We start from the raw sequence: 18,608 nt of genomic DNA on the forward strand, positions 1-18,608 counted from the left end.
CCTGTGTGACCCTCAAGGTGTTCCCAGATCATGGAGTTCTTAGTATCAAGAGGCAGATAGAGGAACTGGAGTTTATTTAGGAGAGAGTGAACAGAATAACTTGCTAAGCAATTCACCCCAAAGGCCAGAATTTAAGCCTGAATCATCTGATTCCAAATCCAATGCTCTTTGCACATAAGAACTCCTTTCCTTTTGGTTTTTGGAGGTCCTTTTAAAATCCAGATTTTTGCAGTTATTAGAAACTTTTTCATAGGAAAATATTTGTGACAACTTGAATCAACTTGAACTTATTTGGAGACAGTTGGATTAACACTTCATTAAAATTTGCTGGGTCAAACAAAGAATGTTGCAAACTAAATATTTATCTGTGATGATAATATAAATAATTGCCATAAAGTCTGTAACCTTGAATAATTCCAGGAAACTTGGACATAGCTCCACTGAAACAAATAGATTCTTTAAAACACATTGAGATGGCTGTTCAAGGTGAAATGTTATAATTAAACTAGTTCTAAATAAGCCAGCTATTTGCATCAATTATTTTAATATCTTCTCTTTACTAAGACATAACTAATAAATTCAGTTAATAATAATACCATTTCCAAAATCATTGGATAAGTCAGGAAAAGAGCTCTTTGCCAATTTACATTTGTATTTATAAAGGAAGAATTTTTTTTTTTTGAGGAATATTAGCCCTGAGCTAACTACTGCCAGTCCTCCTCTTTTTCGCTGAGGAAGACTGGCCCTGAGCTAACATCCATGCCCGTCTTCCTCTGCTTTACATGTGGGACGCCTACCACAGCATGGTGTGCCAAGTGGTGCCACGTCTGCACCGGGATCTGAACCGGCGAACCCCGGGCCGCCAAGGAGTGGAACGTGTCAACTTAACTGCTGCGCCACCGGGCCGGCCCCTAAAAAGGAAGACTGTATTGCTTTAATAATTATGTCACCAATTTTCAGTGGAGTGGATTTCGGTTCAAATCATTTTGAGTATGAGTTTTCTTTTTCAGTGAAGGGAAAACAATTTTCAGATATGAAGGTTTAGTTATATAAACTTTCCTGAGGCATTTGCTTATAAATCTTCTAGAAATATCGTTTCCTAATAGAATTTATCCGTCACAGTTATAACAGATGTAGGATTATTCTTAATATCCGTCTACATCTTTTTTCTTGCTAAGGCTGCCGGTTATCATGGAAATGTTTTAACATCGCCGGAACTCATATTTGTGAAAAATTCATCGGTACCAATGAGCTTTTAAATAATACAAAGATAAATATAGTTGCTAATTATAGTTGGATTTTCTAGTTGAGGTAACAGCACATTTTTTTCACTCTATTCAATGTCAGAGACAAAAAAGGAACGTATCTTATACCAATTGTAGGTACTTCCTAAATAGAGTGGCGTTATCTTGCTGCTGCCAGGTTCTGAGACCAGGACTCTGCAAATGCTACTTGCCATGGCATCCCAGACATCTGCACATTCAGTTCAAGTGTGCTGTAGACTCAAAAAGCTTCACACCAGGGAAATACCTTGCTCAATGCATTGTAAAACAGTGGGACCAACACCAAAGAGCTGGCCCTGGATGGTGTAGCTCTGAGCCATGGCTCTCCAGACTCTTAATTTGGAAGGTCACCTTCATGCCCAGCTTGAGCTCTGCTGCAGAGGAACAGTACCTAAGTATTGACAGGGATTCTGGCCTAAAATGATAAGCTGTCATAAAATTTATTTATTTGTTATGGTAACATCCAAGTAGATTCCACTTAAAAATGCCTTTTTTATGTTATCAGCAGAGAAATTATAGAAATTAATGAGGAAGACACACAGATTTCTGAAGCTATAGGCATTTATTTATAATGTTAACTATTAGACCTCACATCCCAGTTTATATGGCCATTTTGGAATATATCTTTCTGGAATTCTAATTTCAATATTAATCAAATCAAGCAAATATGTACCTTTTGTCTTAAAAATTTGTTTGAGTAAAGAACCCGCCACTCAATTTGGATGTGTAAGAAAGAAAACTGCTGCAACATTGAGTAATCTCAAATTAATCTGTTGGCATTAAATATACTCTCAGATGAGTGTAAATATCTGATGATTGTAGATTATTAATGGTCTGGTTTTCTTTAGGTCGCTTCTTCAATAACCCTTTACATAATTTTGTTCAGATTAAAAGTATGCAAGATGAGTCTTCTCATAATGTTGTCTCTGTGAAATTAATAAAAGAAACCTCAATTAAATTAGAGTTGGGAGCGTCTGTATAGGGAGCTCTCATGCCCTATAATGCATTCTTAATTGCTCCAAACAGGAAGAGATCATATCCTTGTATCTCTGACAGAAAAGTGTTTTCTACTTTACTACCCAACAGGAGGAAGGAAGATCTGGCAATATCTCAGCCAATGAGAGACAATAGCAGCCCAACCAATGAGAAGTCTCTACACTTTTGACTCCCAGTTTCCTCCAACAGATTTTTTGCCTCACTTCCCAACTCCTCCTTTTCCTTTATTAAATCAAGCCTCTTGTCTGCATATCCCATATTGCAATTTTTTTGGTTGTTCCCAAATAAACTGCTTTGCTAGTAAAACAACTGGCCAATTTTCTTTTGAAGTTGATACCTCTACAACAATAATCTTGCCTAAGAATAGAAAAATAAAGGAGAAAGATTAGTGGAGAGAGTGACAATGATAAAGCAAAATTACCTAAACTCAATTCAAGTTTTGGAGCTTAAAAAATTGTTCAGCTTTAGAATCATCTTCATTTGTACTTGACTTATCCATATATTCATAATAATGAGTTTATGATGCCCTCCCAATTGTTTTAAAGAATTCCCACTGAAGTCATTGGAGTAGATATTACTGTCAAAGTTGATAGCAATGTTCAAAGGAAGATTGTAGGAAATTTTCCTTGCTAACAAAGTGTCATACTGCAAGGGTCTAATGCCCAAGGGGTTCCTACGATTTCTATAGTTTAAAAAAAATTTGATGCCAGAAGTTCAAAAATAGATGTTTTGCTTTGTGTGTGTATGTGAGGAAGATTCCCCCTGAGCTGACATCTGTGCCGATTCCTCTATTTTTTTTGTATGTGGGATGCCTCCACAGCATGGCTGACAAGTAGAGCAGGTCCACCCCCAGGATCTGAACCTGCAAACCTGGGTTGCCCAAGCGCAGTGTGTGGAACTTTAACCACTTGGCCGTGGGGCTAGCCCAGAAAATAGATGTCTTAAGACAGCCAGAAGGGCAAAATCTGTGCTTATATAAACAATGCATAATTGCTATTAGCTGTTATTTTTTAATGGAAAATTATTCAACAAGAAAGTTATCCACAATTACTATATATTCTAATACCAGAAATGTATGTATCCACTGTTATATCAACCAAGCTAAACTACACTATATTCATGAAAGACTAAAGTAGTTCCAGATTACTTAGGGGAAAAGTTGCTACCAGTGTCTTTAGATTCTTCCCCTCCTCCTCCACCTAACATGGGGTGGCCAGATTCTAAAGCCATACACCTAAAGTATTCAAGTGATCAGATTATGAGAATGCCTTTCTTTGGTTTCAGGTCTCACACTTTATGTCGGGAGATGGGGCAGTAGATTTCACATGGCATACCATGTGAAGGAAGTTGTCCTGAAGTTGCCCACGAATATTATTTGCTTCTACCTATGGCTATTTTATATTTTTCCTTTGGGTTTAGGGTCAACTAGTTGATAATATGAACAGTTTTTCTTTAAAGTATCAAAGCACTAACGAGTTAATGAGAAATTACCAGACCAAACTCTAGGAAAGGAAGAGAGTACAGAGCAGTAACTAAACAGTTACAAAATGGAATTAAGGTTGTGGTAGTTTTGTAGGAAAAAGGGTAGAAAAATCAAATCTAGGGCTAGCCCTAGGTAAAGAGATGGATAATTCTCAAATTAAAGCTGGTATCCAAAGGAGTATATCACCAAAATAAGAGTGAACATGAAATAACCTGACCTTCTCTAACTTGAAACTTAGGTTCATGTTGCCTGCCTATGCAGTTTAAGGAAGCTCACACCTTGATCTTGAATAAAGATGGATAGTATCCAGCAGAAGTAAACAAAAATAGTTTTCTGTACAAAAGTTGTGTCATTCTAAGCTTCAAATTATTCTTACATTCTCCTTCCCCAAATATTACATTCAGCACCTGGTCAAAGATGCACAGGCACACTTTTAGAAGACCTAGGAAAAACAACAGACAAAATCAGACACACAAAGGCCTAAGATATTAAAATTATCAGACAACAAATTAACTGTATTTGCTACGTTTAAGGAAATAAGCAAGATGATCAAATAAGAGAATAAGGGAATAAAAATTATATTTAAAAAAATCAGCCAATCAACTTCTAGACTGAAAAACACAATAGCCAGATGAAAGCTTGGTGATTAGATATAAGATTCGTTAGAGACAGATGAATAGACAATTACTGAAATGGAGGGTAAGTAGGAAGAAATTATTTAGAATGCAGCTCAGAGAGATAAAAGATGGAAAAATCAGGAAGAGAAGGTAAGAGACATGGAGGATATAATAGGAAGGTCCAACATATGTTTCATTAGCTTTCTGGAAAAATAGAAAAATTGGACAAAGATGACATTTGAAGAGATAACAGCACGTTTTCCAGAATGAGTGAAAGACATCAATCCACAGCTTAAAGAACGGTTACAATTTCCAAATCATGTAGCAGTGAAAATAAAGAACACCAAAGTCAAAAGGAAAAGACATAAAATAGGGATTCCAGGATTGACTGATTATCATGTTTTGAAGAAATTCTACTGCTGAAAACAACTAGAAAAACTGGACAAATAATTAAAAATAAGTCAAGTTAAACTCATCAGAGAGGTAATGTGTTCACAGGGGATTTTTGGAGCCAAGTTGACAGAAGGAGACTTGCAGGACATTTGGTAACATCCGTAAGATATTTGGTCCATAAGGCATTTGGTGTGTAAGACATTCAGTCCATAAAATACTTAGTCCATAAGACATTTGGTCCACATCAAAAGGTCCATCATATTTGGTACTATCTAAAATATTCATGAGCATATTTGGTGCATACCAAATGGTTTTGGACAGGACCAAATATCAAGAACCTTTTGGGATGAACCAAAAGTCTTATAGACGTCTTTTTTTATTTCTCTCTATCTGGCTTATTTTGCTTAACATAATACCATTAAGGTCCATCCATATTGTTGTGAATGGGATGATTTTGTCATTTTTTTGGCTGAGTAGTATTCCATTGTGTGTATATATATATATATATATATATACATATCTTCTTTATCCAATCCTCTGTTGATGGGCACTTAGATTGCTTCCACATCTTGGCTATTGTGAATAATGCTGCAATGAACATAGGGGTGCATGGGTCTCTTTGAATTGCTGATTTCAAGTTCTTTGGATAGATCCTCAACAGTGGGATGGCTGGGTCATATGGTAATTCTATTTTTAGTTTTTTGAGAAATCTCCATACTGTTTTCCATAGTGGCTGAACCAGTTTGCAGTCCCACCAGCAGTGTATGAGGGTTCCCTTTTCTCCACAACCTTTCCAACATTTCTTGTTCTTTGTCTTGGTTATCATAGCCATTCTAATGGATTTAAGGTGATATCTTAGTGTAGTTTTGATGTGCATTTCCCTGATGATCAGTGATGATGAGCATCTTTTCATGTGCCTATTGGCCATCTGTATGTCTTCTTTGGAGAAATGTCTGTTCATATCCTCTGCCCATTTTTTTTTTTTTTTGATTAGGTTGTTTGATTTTTTATTGTTGAGTTGTGTGACTTCTTTCTGTATTATGGAGATTAACCCTTTGTTGGATATATGATTTGCAAATATATTTTCCCAGTTGGTGGGTTGTGTTTTCATTTCAATGCTGTTTTCCCTTGTCTTGTAGAAGGTCTTTAGTCTGATGAAGTCCCACTTGTTTATTCTTTCTTTTATTTCCCTTGTCTGAGAAGACATGGTGTCGGAAAAGATCCTTTTAAGACTGATGTCAAATAATGTACTGCCTATATTTTCTTCTAGAAGTTTTATGGTTTCAGGTATTACCTTCAAGTCTTTGATTGATTTGGAGTTTATTTTTGTAAATGGCATAAGGGAATGGCCTACTTTCATTCTTCTATATGTGGCTGTCCAGTTTTCCCAACACCATTTGTTGAAGAGACTTTCCCTTCTCTGTTATATGTTCTCAGCTCCTTTGTTGAAGATCAGCTGTCTGTAGATGTGTGGTTTTATTCCTAGGCTTTCAGTTCTGTTCCACTGATCTGTGGGCCTGTTTTTGTACCAGTACCATGCTGTTTTGATTACTATAGCTTTGTAGTGTATTTTGAAGTCAGGGATCATGATGCCTCCAGCTTTGTTCTTTTCTCTCAGGAGTGTTTTAGCAATTTGGAGTCTTCCCTTGCCCAATATAAATTTTAGGATTCTTTGTTCTATTTCTGTAAAGGATGTCATTGGGATTCTGAGTGGGACTGCATTGAATCTAGAGATTACTTTAGGTAGTATGGATATTTTAACTATGTTTACCCTTCCAATCCGTGTACATGGAATGACTTTCCATTTCTTTATGTTGTCATCAATATCTTTCATAAAATCCTTCTAGCTTTCATTGTGTAGATCATTCACTTCCTTGGTTAAATTTATTCCAAGATATTTTATTCTTTTTGTTGTGATTGTGAATGTGATTTTGTTTTTGAGCTTTCTTCCTGTTAATTCATTATTAGAGTATAAAAATGCAACTGATTTATGTAAGTTGATTTTGTACCCTGAAACTTTGCTGTAATTATTATTTCTAGTAGCTTTCCACTGCACTTTTTAGAGTTTTCTACGTATAAAATCATGTTGTCTGCAAACAGTGAGAGTTTCAATTCTTCAATGCCTATTTGGATTATTTTTATTTCTTTTTCTTGTCTAATTGTTCTGGCCAACCCTTCCAGTAGTATGTTGAATAAGAGTGGTGAGAGTGGACACCCTTGTCTTGTTTCTTGTCTCAGAGTGATGGCTTTTAGTTTTTCCCCATTGAGTATTATGTTGGCTTTGGGTTTGTCATATATGATCTTTATTATGTTGAGGCACTTACCCATTTTATCGTGCATTTTTATCATAAATGGATGTTGGATCTTGTCGAATGCTTTCTCTGCATCTATTGAGATGATCATGTATTTTTGCTCATCATTTTGTTAATGTGGTGTAGCACATTGATTGACCTGCAGATGTTGAAACATCCTTGTGTGCCAGGTATAAATCCCACTTGATCATTGTGTATCATCTTTTTAATGTATTGCTGTATTCAGCTTACCAATATTTTGTTGAGGATTTTTGCATATATGTTCATCAGCAATATTGGCCTGTAATTTTCCTTCTCTGTGTTGTCCTTGTCTGGCTTTGGGATCAGGGCGATGTTGGCCTTGTAGAATGTGTTAAGAAGTGTTTCATCTTCCTCAATTTCCTGGAATAGTTTGAAAAGTATAGCCATTAAATCTTCTTTGAATGTTTTGTAGCATTCTCAAGCAAAGCTGTCTGGTCCTGGACTTTTATTTTGGGGGAGGTTTTTGTTACTGTTTCTATCTCTTTACTTGTGATTGGTCTGTTCAGATTATCTATTTCTTTTTGATTCAGTTTTGGGAGATTGTAAGAGTCTAAGAATTTATCCATTCCTCTAGATTGTCCAATTTGTTGACATTTAGTTTTTCATAGTATTCTCTTATAATCTTTTTTATTTGTTGTATCCATTGTAATTTCTCCTCTTTCGTTTCTAATTTTATTTATTTGAGTCTTCTCTCTTTTTATTTTTGATGAGCCTGGCTAAGTGTTTGTCAATTTTGTTTATTTTCTTTAAGAACCAGCTCCTTGTTTCATTGATCCCTTCAATTGTCTTTTTTGTTTCAATTTCATTTATTTCTGTTCTAATTTTGTATTATTTCCCTGTATTGACTTCAGGTTTTGTTTTTTCTTCTTTTTCTAATTTCTTGGGTGTAGTTTGAGATTGCTTATTTGAGATTTTTCTTGTTTATTGAGGTGAGCCTGTATTGCAATGAATTTCCCTCTTAGGACTGCTTTTCCTGCATCCCAAATGAGTTGGTATGGTGTGTTTTCATTTTAATTTATCTCTAGATAATATTTGATTTCTCCTTTGATTTCTTCAATGATCCATTGTTTGTTCAGTAGCATGTTGTTTAATCTCCACATCTTTGCCCCTTTCCCAGTTTTATTCCTGTAATTGATTTCTAGTTTCATACCATTATGGTTGGAAAAGATGCTTGATATTATTTCAATCCTCTTAAATTTGTTGAGGCTTGCTTTGTTTCCCAACATATTGTCTATCCTTGGGAATGTTCCATGTGCACTTGAGAAGAATGTGTAACCTGTTGTTTTTGGATGGAGTGTTCTCCATATACCTATTAAGTTCAACGTGTGTAGTTTTTCATTTAATTCTACAATTTCCTTGTTGACTTTGTGTCTAAATGATCTATCTATTGGTGTAAGTGGAATGTTGAGGTCCCCTACTATTATTGTACTGTTGCTGATATCTCCTTCTAGGTTTGTTGCTTTATGAACTTTGGTGCTCCTGTGTTAGGTGCATATATCTATAAGTGTATGTATTCCAGGTAGAGTGTCGTTTTTATCATTATATATTGCCCCTCTTTGTCTCTCTTTACCTATTTTGTCTTGAAGTCTACTTTGTAGGATATAAGTATGGCAACACTTGCTTTCTTTTGTTTGCTATTAGGTTAGAGTATTTTCTTCCATCCCTTCAGTCTGAGCCTGTGTTTGTGTTTGGGACTGAGATGTGTTTCCTGGAGGCAGCATATTGTTAGTTCCTGTTTTTTAATCCAGCCTACCACTCTGTGTCTTTTGATTGGATAATTCAATCCATTTACATTTAGAGCAATTACTGATTTGTGAGGGCCTAATGCTGCCATTTTATCACTCATTTTCTGGTTCTCTTGGATTTCTTTTGTTTCTTGTCTCATGTATTTTGTACTACCAATTCAGTTAGGTAGTTTCCTATGCTGGTTTTCTTAGTTTTCTCCTTATTTATAATTTGTATCTCTGTTCTAATTATTTGTTTAGTGGTTACCATGTGGTTTGTATCAAAAATCTCATACATGAGTTAGTCCATTTTCTGATAGCCTGTTATTTCCTTAGACCCAGCTGGTTCTATCTCCATCCTCTTCTTCTAAATTGTTATTGTCACATCTTATTTCTTCTTGGTCATGGGTTTGTGGTTAAAATGACAAGATTATATTTATTCAAAAATAAATGTTTTCCTTCCCTTTATCTTTAATGTTAGAATTAAGCATTTGTTCACCTGTTCTGATGGAGAGCTGCAATTTTCTGATTTTTTATCTATTTACTTACCTTGTTGCTCAGGGTTTTGTATTCTGTTTCCTTGTTTTTCCTTTCAGGTATGAGGGCCTTCCTGAGGATTTCTTGTGGAGGGGGGTTCTTGTGGTGATGAACTCCCTTAACTTTTGTTTATCAGGGAAAGTTTGTATTTGTCTATCATATTTGAAGGATATTTTCGCTGGATATGGTATTCTTGGCTGAAAATTTTTATTTTTCAGAATTTTGAATATATCATTCTACACTCTCCTAGCCTGTAAGTTTTCTGCTGAGAAATTTGCTGATAGCCTGATAGAGGTCCCTTTGTAGGTTATTTTCTTCTGCCTTGCTGCCCCTAATATTTTTTCTTTGTCATTGACTTTTTCCAAGCTTTACCAATATCTGTCTGGAGTTGGTCTTTTCACATTGATAAAGTTTGGAGTTCTATTGGCTTCTGTCACATGGATTTCCAGCCTCCTCCCCAGGTTTGGGAAGTTCTCAGCTATTATTTCTTTGAACAACCTTTCTGCTCCATTCTCCTTCTCTTCTCCCTCTGGAATACCTATAATCCTTATGTTGCATTTCTTAATTGAGTCAGATATTTCTCAGAGAGTTTCTTCATTTCTTTTTAGTCTTAGTTCTCTCTCCTCCTCTATGTGAAGCATTTCTATATTCCTGTTCTCCAGACTGCTAATTCTGTCCTCCATAATATCAGCCTTACTCTTCAGATAGTCCAGATTTTTCTTTATCTCATTCATTGTGTTTTTCATCTCCAACACATCTGATTGGTTCTTTTTCATAATTTCAAGGTCTTTTCTGATGCATCTCCTGAACTCATTCAGTTGTCTATCTGTATGCTCTTTTAACTCATTGAATTTTTGTTTGTTTTTGTTTTTACAAGGAAGATTAGCCCTGAGCTAACATCCGTGCCCATCTTCCTCTACTTTATATGTTGGTTGCCTGCTAGAGCATGGCTTGCCAAGCAGTGCAATGTCTGCACCTGGGCTCTGAACCGGCAAACCCTGGGCTGTCGAAGTGGAACATGCAAACAACCGCTGCACCACTGGGCCAGCCCCCTCATTGAGTTTTTTAATGATAGCTATTTTGAATTCTCTGTCATTTAGGTTATAGATTTCTGTGTCTTCACATTTGTTTTCTGGGTACTTGTCATTTTCCTTCTGTTCTGGAGATTTAATATATATTTATTCATACTGCTTGAAGGTGTGGATTTGTGCCTCCACACAGAGACAGTATTTAGTTACCGCTTCCACTTCCTGGCACTGGGGGTAGGGGGCAAGAGGTGTGTAATCTGTGCCCATCAGGATCTCCATCAGCTGTTCCTGACTGAGCCTGGGCCACTCCTTGGGACTGCAGTGGCTTTGTGGGTCTCCCAGCAAGTATGGGAACAATCACACAGGGGCTCCTGGTTGCTGCTGCCTGCTCCCACAGACCCGCCTATACATGCTTCCCCCTTAGGGACTGCAGTGGCATTACGGACTTTCAAGGAAGCCAGGAACCTGTTTACCCAGACTTGCAACTCTGCTGCTGTCTCATCCTAGGTTGTGCCAGCTATGATGCTTGGTGGGTGGGGCCTTCCACTGGGTCTGAGCCTGTGATGCTCCCCAGGACTGTGGTGGGATTGTGGACTCTCCCACTTGTCCAGAGAGTGATCACACGGGGTCTCAGGGCTGCTGTCACTTGCTTCCACAGTCCTACCAGTCATATTGCCCTTTTGAGGCTGCTGTGCTACTATGGAGGTTTGCAGTAGCTGGGGGCACTTTTGCCTGGGCTGCAGATATGCCACTGTCTGTTCCTAGGTTGCATCAGCCTTTGTGCTTAGTGGGCAGGGCCTCCCCAGAGGTACAGAGCCTGAGTCACTCCCTGGGGTTGTGGTGGGACTGTGGAGTTTCACACCGGATTTAGGAGCAATCATCCTAGGGCTTATGGTTGTCATTACCTGCTCCCATGGTCCTGCTAGGTCTCACTTGCCTCTTTGGTGCCACAGCAGAGCTACGGGCACTTAAGTCAGCTGGGGGTTTGTTTGGTTAGACTTGCAGCCATGCTGCATCTGCTTCTAGGTCTCGCCAGCCTTTGTGCTTCTTGGGCTGGGCCTCCCCACCAGGTCTGAGCCCAAGTCACTCCCTGGGGCTGCAGTGGGACTTGATTTTCCCACTGGTCCAAAGAACAATCATGGGTGGCTCGGGGCTGCAGTTACCTGTTTCCATAGTTGTGCCATGGTGCATGCACACAGTGGTGCTATGAGCGCTTCTGCCTAGAGAGCAGTTTCTCACAGTCACTGGGCTTTCTGGGGGATGGAGAGTTCTCACGTATCTCCACCACCTCCTTGGGGGTAGTCCATCCACCTTCTGATGTATAGAAGCACGGGTCTCTCACTTGTGTCCTGAGGTGCTGTGTGAATATCCTCCATTCAGCAATGAATGTCCATTTGGTTGCAGTTTGAAGGGGAGAGACAAAGGCAACCACTCACTCCACCATGTTGCTGATGTCCCTTATGGACATTTTGGACAGGAACAAATATCAAGGACATTTTGGTGTAGACCAAATGTCTTCTGGACATTTTGGACAGGGCCAAGTCTCTGATAATCAGAATATTTACCAAGATGACCTTTATTCTGGACCTTAAACCAACTCTCAATAAACTTAAAATGATTGAAACTGTACAAAACATGTTTTCTGATCACAACAGGATTTAACTAGAAGTTAATAACCAAAAAAAGGAAGAGGATATATCTAGAAACACTTGGAAATTAAGTGATACAATTAATAATGCATAGGGCAAAGAAGAAATCACTTGGAAAATAATTTTATCTGAATGAAGAAGAAAACACAATGTAACAAAGTTCTGAGATGCAGCTAAAGTAGTAATTAAAGGGAAATTTGAAGCTTTATTTATTTATTTTTTGGTTTTTTAATTTATTTTTTATTCATTTGTTTTTTGCTGAGGAAGACTAGTCCTGACCTAATATTTGTTGCCAATCTTCCTTTTTATACTTGAGGAAGATTGGCCCTGAGCTAACATCTGTGCCAATATTCCTCTATTTTGTGTATGGGTCACCATCACAACATGGCCACCAATGAGTGCTGCAGGTCCATGCCCAGAAACTAAACTGAGGCTGCCAAGTGGAGAGTGCTGAACTTAACTACTAGGCTACAGGGCCGGCCCAGAAATTTTTATCTTTAAATGCTTATATTTAAAAAGATAAAAAAGTCTCAAGTCAATGATCTACGTCAGGAATGGGTAAATGTTTAAAATCAATCACCAGATAGTAAACATTTTGGGCTTTCTGTATTATATATAGTCTCTGTTGAATGTTCTTTGTTTTTGTTATCTTTACAACCCTTTAAAATATAAAAACCATGCTTAGCTGAGGCTGTACAAAAATAGGTCAACTTAAGCAGAAAAAGGGGGAAAATAAATTACTAATGAAATAGAAAATTGAAAAGAAAAGAGAAAATGAATAGAATAAAAAACTGGTTCTTTGAGGTGATCAATAAAATTATAAACCTCTAGCCAACAAGAAACAAAGAGAGAAGACTCAAATTACCATACCGAGAAGGAAGAGATCTTACTTTATTTACTACAGACATTAAAAAGATAATACAGGAATTCTATGAACAACTTTATGTCAATATGTTCTCTAGCTTAGGTGAAAATGACACATTTTTTGAAAGGCACAAGGTATTAAAGCTTATTCACATGTGAAAAAATAGGTGACCTGAATAGCCCTTATTACTAAATAAATTTAATTCATAATTAAAAAGATTCTCACCAAGAATCTTTTGCCCAGATGGCTTCATTGATAAATTCTACTGAGCATTTAAGAAGGAAATAATACCAATCCTACACAAACTCTTCCAGAAACTAGAACATAAATAAATACTTCCAAAATTATTTTATGAAGGTATCATTATACTGGTGCCAAAACCAGAAAAAGACATTATAAGAAAATAAAACTACAGGCCAATAGCCTTCATGAACACTGATGTAAACATCTTTAACAAAGTTCTAGCAAACAGAATTTAGTAATATGTAAAGACAATATACCATTATTGAGTGAAGTTTACAAAGTTTTTTTTAATATTCAAAAATCAAGCAAGATAAATCATCATTTCATCAGGCTAAAAGGGGAAAACTATGTAGTTATTTCAATAAATGCATAAGAAAGCATTTGACAAACTTCAACATTCATTTGTAATAAAACACACATACAGATCGGAAGAAAATATTGTGAGACATAAGTTCTAAAAAACATGTTCATATTATATAAAGAAGGCTTATAACTCAATAACAGGCAGACAAACAATTCAATTACATTTAAAAAATAATATTGTACAGAGATTTCACTAAAGGAGATATATAAATGTCTGGTAAACCCATGAAAAGGTACTCATTGTCATTAGTTGTCATGGAAATGAAAATTACAACCGCAATGAGATGTCACTGCATATCTGCTACAATGACTCCAAATATAAAGACTAAAAATAACAAGTATTGAGGATTATGTGAGCAACTGAAACTCTCATATAGCACCGGTGGAAAGGCAAAATAGTAACATCACTTTTGGAAAACAGATTGACAGTTTTTAATTAATTTAAATGTATCCTTTCCATATGATCCAATAATTCCACATCTAGAGAAATGGAAACACATATCCACCCAAAGACCTGAACACAAATGTTCATAGATACTTTATTCATAATAACCCAAAATTGGAAATGACCCAAATGTCCATCTCGTGAAGGAATAAACATATTGTGGTAAATCCATGAATTCAAATTCTACTCAGCAATAAAAAGAATGAACTACTGATATATGCAACCATATGGATGAATGTCAAAAGTGTTGTGCTATGTAAAGAATTCAGATAGAAAAGACTATACACTGCATGATTCCGTTTATTCTCTCATGATTCTTTGATGTAGGAAGGTTTGCTAGTAGAGGAAAACCTTAACAGTGTGGACTAAAGGGTAATATGCTCTACTAGGCAATATGAAGCACAGCTTCAGTTATTCATTGTGTACCGATGGAGAAAAATCACTACAATTTGGTAGAAACTTTTGATAAGGGCTCCTGTCTAATCTACATGATCAATAAAGAGAGAATCGGGAGACGCAATAAACTGTATCTGTCCTCAAACTTTCTACGAACTCTCTGCAATAAAAAACCTGTTCTCAGACTCTTGACAAAGTTTTCCATTTTCAGGTGAAGTTCAATTTTCCTGGAAGTGAAACTATGAAACAGGTTAATCATCTGTTCCGCATGGCTCGTAGTTTCTAAGAGTAATAACAAATTGTTTATCCTGCCTGAAGTGAACACCAAAAAGACACTTGAACACTGAACAACAAAAAAGATTTTTCACTGAAGGAAGATTGAAAGGTCACTTTGGCTTTATGGATACACAAACTACAAATTAAACAACTTTACTAGACACGGGAAAGATGTCTATACTTGCCCTCACATTTTTCTATACTTGGTCTAGCCTGCTGTATAGATTTATAATTAAACTTGTATTACTACAGATATTATTATTATTATCATTATTATTAGTGTCATTTATTTGCTGATTATAAGGGACAGACCTTTTGCTAATCATTTTGCATGTGAAACCTCATGTGTGCTTCATAGCAAATTTATCGTGATAAATATTATTATTCCTATTTCACAAATAAGAAAAATAAAACTTGGAAAGACTGAGTAATATTCTTAAGGCCATCTAGCTAAATGAGGGAGTCAAGATTTGATCCCAAGTCTATCTTGTCTCTGTATATATATCTGTACCCTTATATTCTTCTTTCTCTTCAGTTACGATGGACAGACAATATTTAAGGTCCAGCCTCCTCAATTTCTTGGCTCCTCCACTTACCATTTTTCCTTGCATACCCCTATTTTCCTAAATCATTCTTGCTAACATCCAAATAGTATGTATTTTAGCAAGCCCATATACAATAAATTTTTATTCCCCTACCAAGCATGGAATCATTTTAGATAGACTCCGTTGAAATAAGCTAATGGAAATAAAAATTTCATTATTATTACTGAAAATCTATTGTAGACAGTTCTTTAAATTGTTGGCAAAATGGCTTGCTAACACACTTTGTTCCTGCTTCCGTTTAAACTTTTGGGAAAGGTTTTGGGAAGGCTTCCTAAAGGAAAGTTTAGGTTTAAAGCAGAAACACTTATCCAAGACGTTGCCTCATCCTGGTCTGGCACAGAGAGGAAGAAGGAAAGAAACAATTCTTCAGTGCTCTCAGACTTTTAATAGATTAACTCTACCAACTTGAGAAACAGGGCCAAAGGATTTTGTCCATGGATCAGTCAACTCCCTCCTCCACTGGGAGGGGCAAAGAGTAAGTTGTGGGCTAAGAGACCAAAATTGTCACTCTGGTGGAAGTCTTTCTACAAGAAAATGTGAAACCAGGGAAAGGATGTCCTCTTTACACCCACCACTAACGCAGCACGCTGTAATATTTCCCGTTAGAGAGTTTCTAAACACTTTCATGTCCCCTGGTAGTGCAGAACAACTAACCTATTTCTCTGCTTTCCTTCAAACAATATGTCTTAGTCTGTTTGAGCTGCTTAAACAAAATACTCAACACTAAGTGGCTTATAAATAACAGAAATTTATTTCTGGAAGTCCAAGATCAATGTGCCAGCAGAGTCCATGTCTGATGAGGACAAGCTTCCTGGTTCATAGATGGTAGAAGGGTTGAGCTAGCTCTCTGAGGTCTCTTTTATAAAGGCACTAAGCCCAATCACCACTCAAAGGCCCCACCTCCTAATACCATTACCTTGGGGGTAGTATTTCAACTTATGAATTTTTGGAGGACACATATATTCAGACCATAGCATAACATTTCTTGAAAGAGTTGGAAAGTTCTCCTTGGAAGAGTTTTTGATACTCACATCTCTACTTCCATTCCTTAACACTCTCCAGTCAAGGTTTTGTTCTCACTCTTCCACTGAAAGTATTCTCATCAAGGTCATCAACTGTTTTGTTTTAACAACTCCAGCGTCAATTCTCTGTCCTCATCTTACTTGACTCTCTGGCAGCACTTGACTGCTTCCTCCTTCTTGAGATTTTCTTCACTGCTTTCTCAAGTTACCTCCCTCTGTCTCTGTCTCTCTCTTACTTTTTTATCCTGCACCTTTTTGTGTCATCCTTTCTTACACAAATGGATCAAAGATGGCCTCTATGTTGTTTACTTCTTCACAGAAGGCAAGGACCTTTGATTCAAAGGCCACTAGTGCTGAACAAATTCTTACACAACCAGTTGCTTCAAATTTAGTTCAAATAACCATATTTTTATTCATCTAGAGCCTGCTTGCTTGGCATAGCCTTACAAACTACACCCGAGATCTGCTAGCCATAGATAAGAAAAACTCAGGGCTATAAAAGACCCCTAGCCTCTGCTGCCCTTCAGAGCTCTCTCACACAGACTCTCCATCTTGCTGCTGAGCAGCATCACCAAGACACATAAGATCCCTGTCTCCTAAAGAGTTCCTTTTTCTCTCCCCTTCTGGGTGGTGGCCCTACACAAATCTCTCTAGAAAGTCTCCTACTTGGAGAGATTTCCCATTTCATGCAACCTTGTCCAAACACCTCCAATAAAGCTTGCTGTGTGTTACTGCCTCTCATGATCCTGTCTTTTCCTTGATCAGCCTCAAAACTCACTACATCCTCTTTGCCTGGCTCCTCCTCTTCTGCCCAACCTCTACATGATGGAGTGCCCCAGAATATACTCTCCAACCTCCTTCCTTAGCTTTACTTTTTCTTTAGGTAATTTAATCTAGATCCAAGGACGTAAATATCACCTATTTGCTGATCATTCCTAAGTTCCTATCTTAAGCACTAATCTCTAATATGTTCCAGATAACTGCTTACTCCACAGTACCACACAAATGTCTAACTGACATTGTAAATAAAACATGTCCAAAATGGAACTCTTGACTTCACTCTCTCTCTGTCACCAATCTTGCCCCTCCCCATCTCCTTTAATGGCATCACCACAGAGTTGCTCACGTCAGAAAGAAAAGAATCTCACTGATTCCTTCTTTCCTTTATTCCCTTAGATTGAATTTATCAACCAGTCCTGCATCCAAATTATATATCCTAAATTGATCACTCTCATCACCTCCCCCTTCAATACACACTAGCCCAAGCCAATTTTCTCTCTTACCTGTACTGCTACTTCTCCCTGCTTTCACTCCTCATTAACATTTATTTTTACACTGCAGTGAGAATTTTTAAAAATGTAAATAGGTCACAACAATCCTTTATGTAAAAAGCTCCAATGATTTCCTTTTACTCATAGGCTAAAATCCAACTCTTCACCATGCCCTACCAGGTCTTACAAGCCATTCAAACATTATCTCTTATTGCTGTCTCCTGAATTTGAGACTCTTCTTTCTATTCCTAGAATATAGCAGGCTTGGTCCTGCTTCACGGCCTTTATACTTCTGGTTTCTTTACCTAGAATACTATTTCCCCAGATATTCATATGACTGCTTCCTTTTCACCATATATACTTGAATGTCACCTTTTCAGAGAGGCATTTCCTGGCGCCTTCTAAAATACCTGACCATAGCTCTCTTTAGCCATTGTCCTACTTCTTTTTCTTTGGGGCACTCACCAACTCTGAGCTCACTTTATGTATATGCCTACTTGTTCGTTTTCTGTCTTCCTCTTCCTGGATGTGAGCTCCAAACATGGTGGATTCTGCCTATCTCTATTGTTTTCATATTCTCTGTGTCTTAGGCAGAGAAGTCAGAAAATATTGGCTAGAGGAATGACTGACTTTGAAGCCCATCCTCTTAATGACTACACTAAATTTATTTCTTTAGAAAGATCCTTGTACTGGTTTCCTAGGGCTGCTCTAACAAAGTACCACAAGCTGGGTGGCTTAAAACAACAGAAATGTGTGATGTCTCATGGCTCTGGAAGCTAGAAATCTGAAATCAAAGTGTCAGAATGCCATGTTTCCTCTGAAACCTGTAGGGGAGGGCTTTTTCCTTGCCTCTTCCTGCTTCTGGTAGCCCCAGGCAGTTCCCTGGCTTGTGGCAGCATAACTCCAATCTTCACATGGTTCTCTCTGTGTGTCTTCACACAGTCCTCCTGGGCATGTCTCTGCATCCAAATTTCCCCTTTTTATAGGGACTTCAGTCATATTAGATTAGGGCTTATATTGATGACCTCATTTTAACTTAGCTACATCTTTAAAGACTCTATTTCCAAATAAGGTCACAT

Source organism: Equus caballus, chromosome 9 (assembly GCF_041296265.1).
Source record: "Equus caballus isolate H_3958 breed thoroughbred chromosome 9, TB-T2T, whole genome shotgun sequence".
NCBI classification, from domain to species: domain Eukaryota; kingdom Metazoa; phylum Chordata; class Mammalia; order Perissodactyla; family Equidae; genus Equus; species Equus caballus.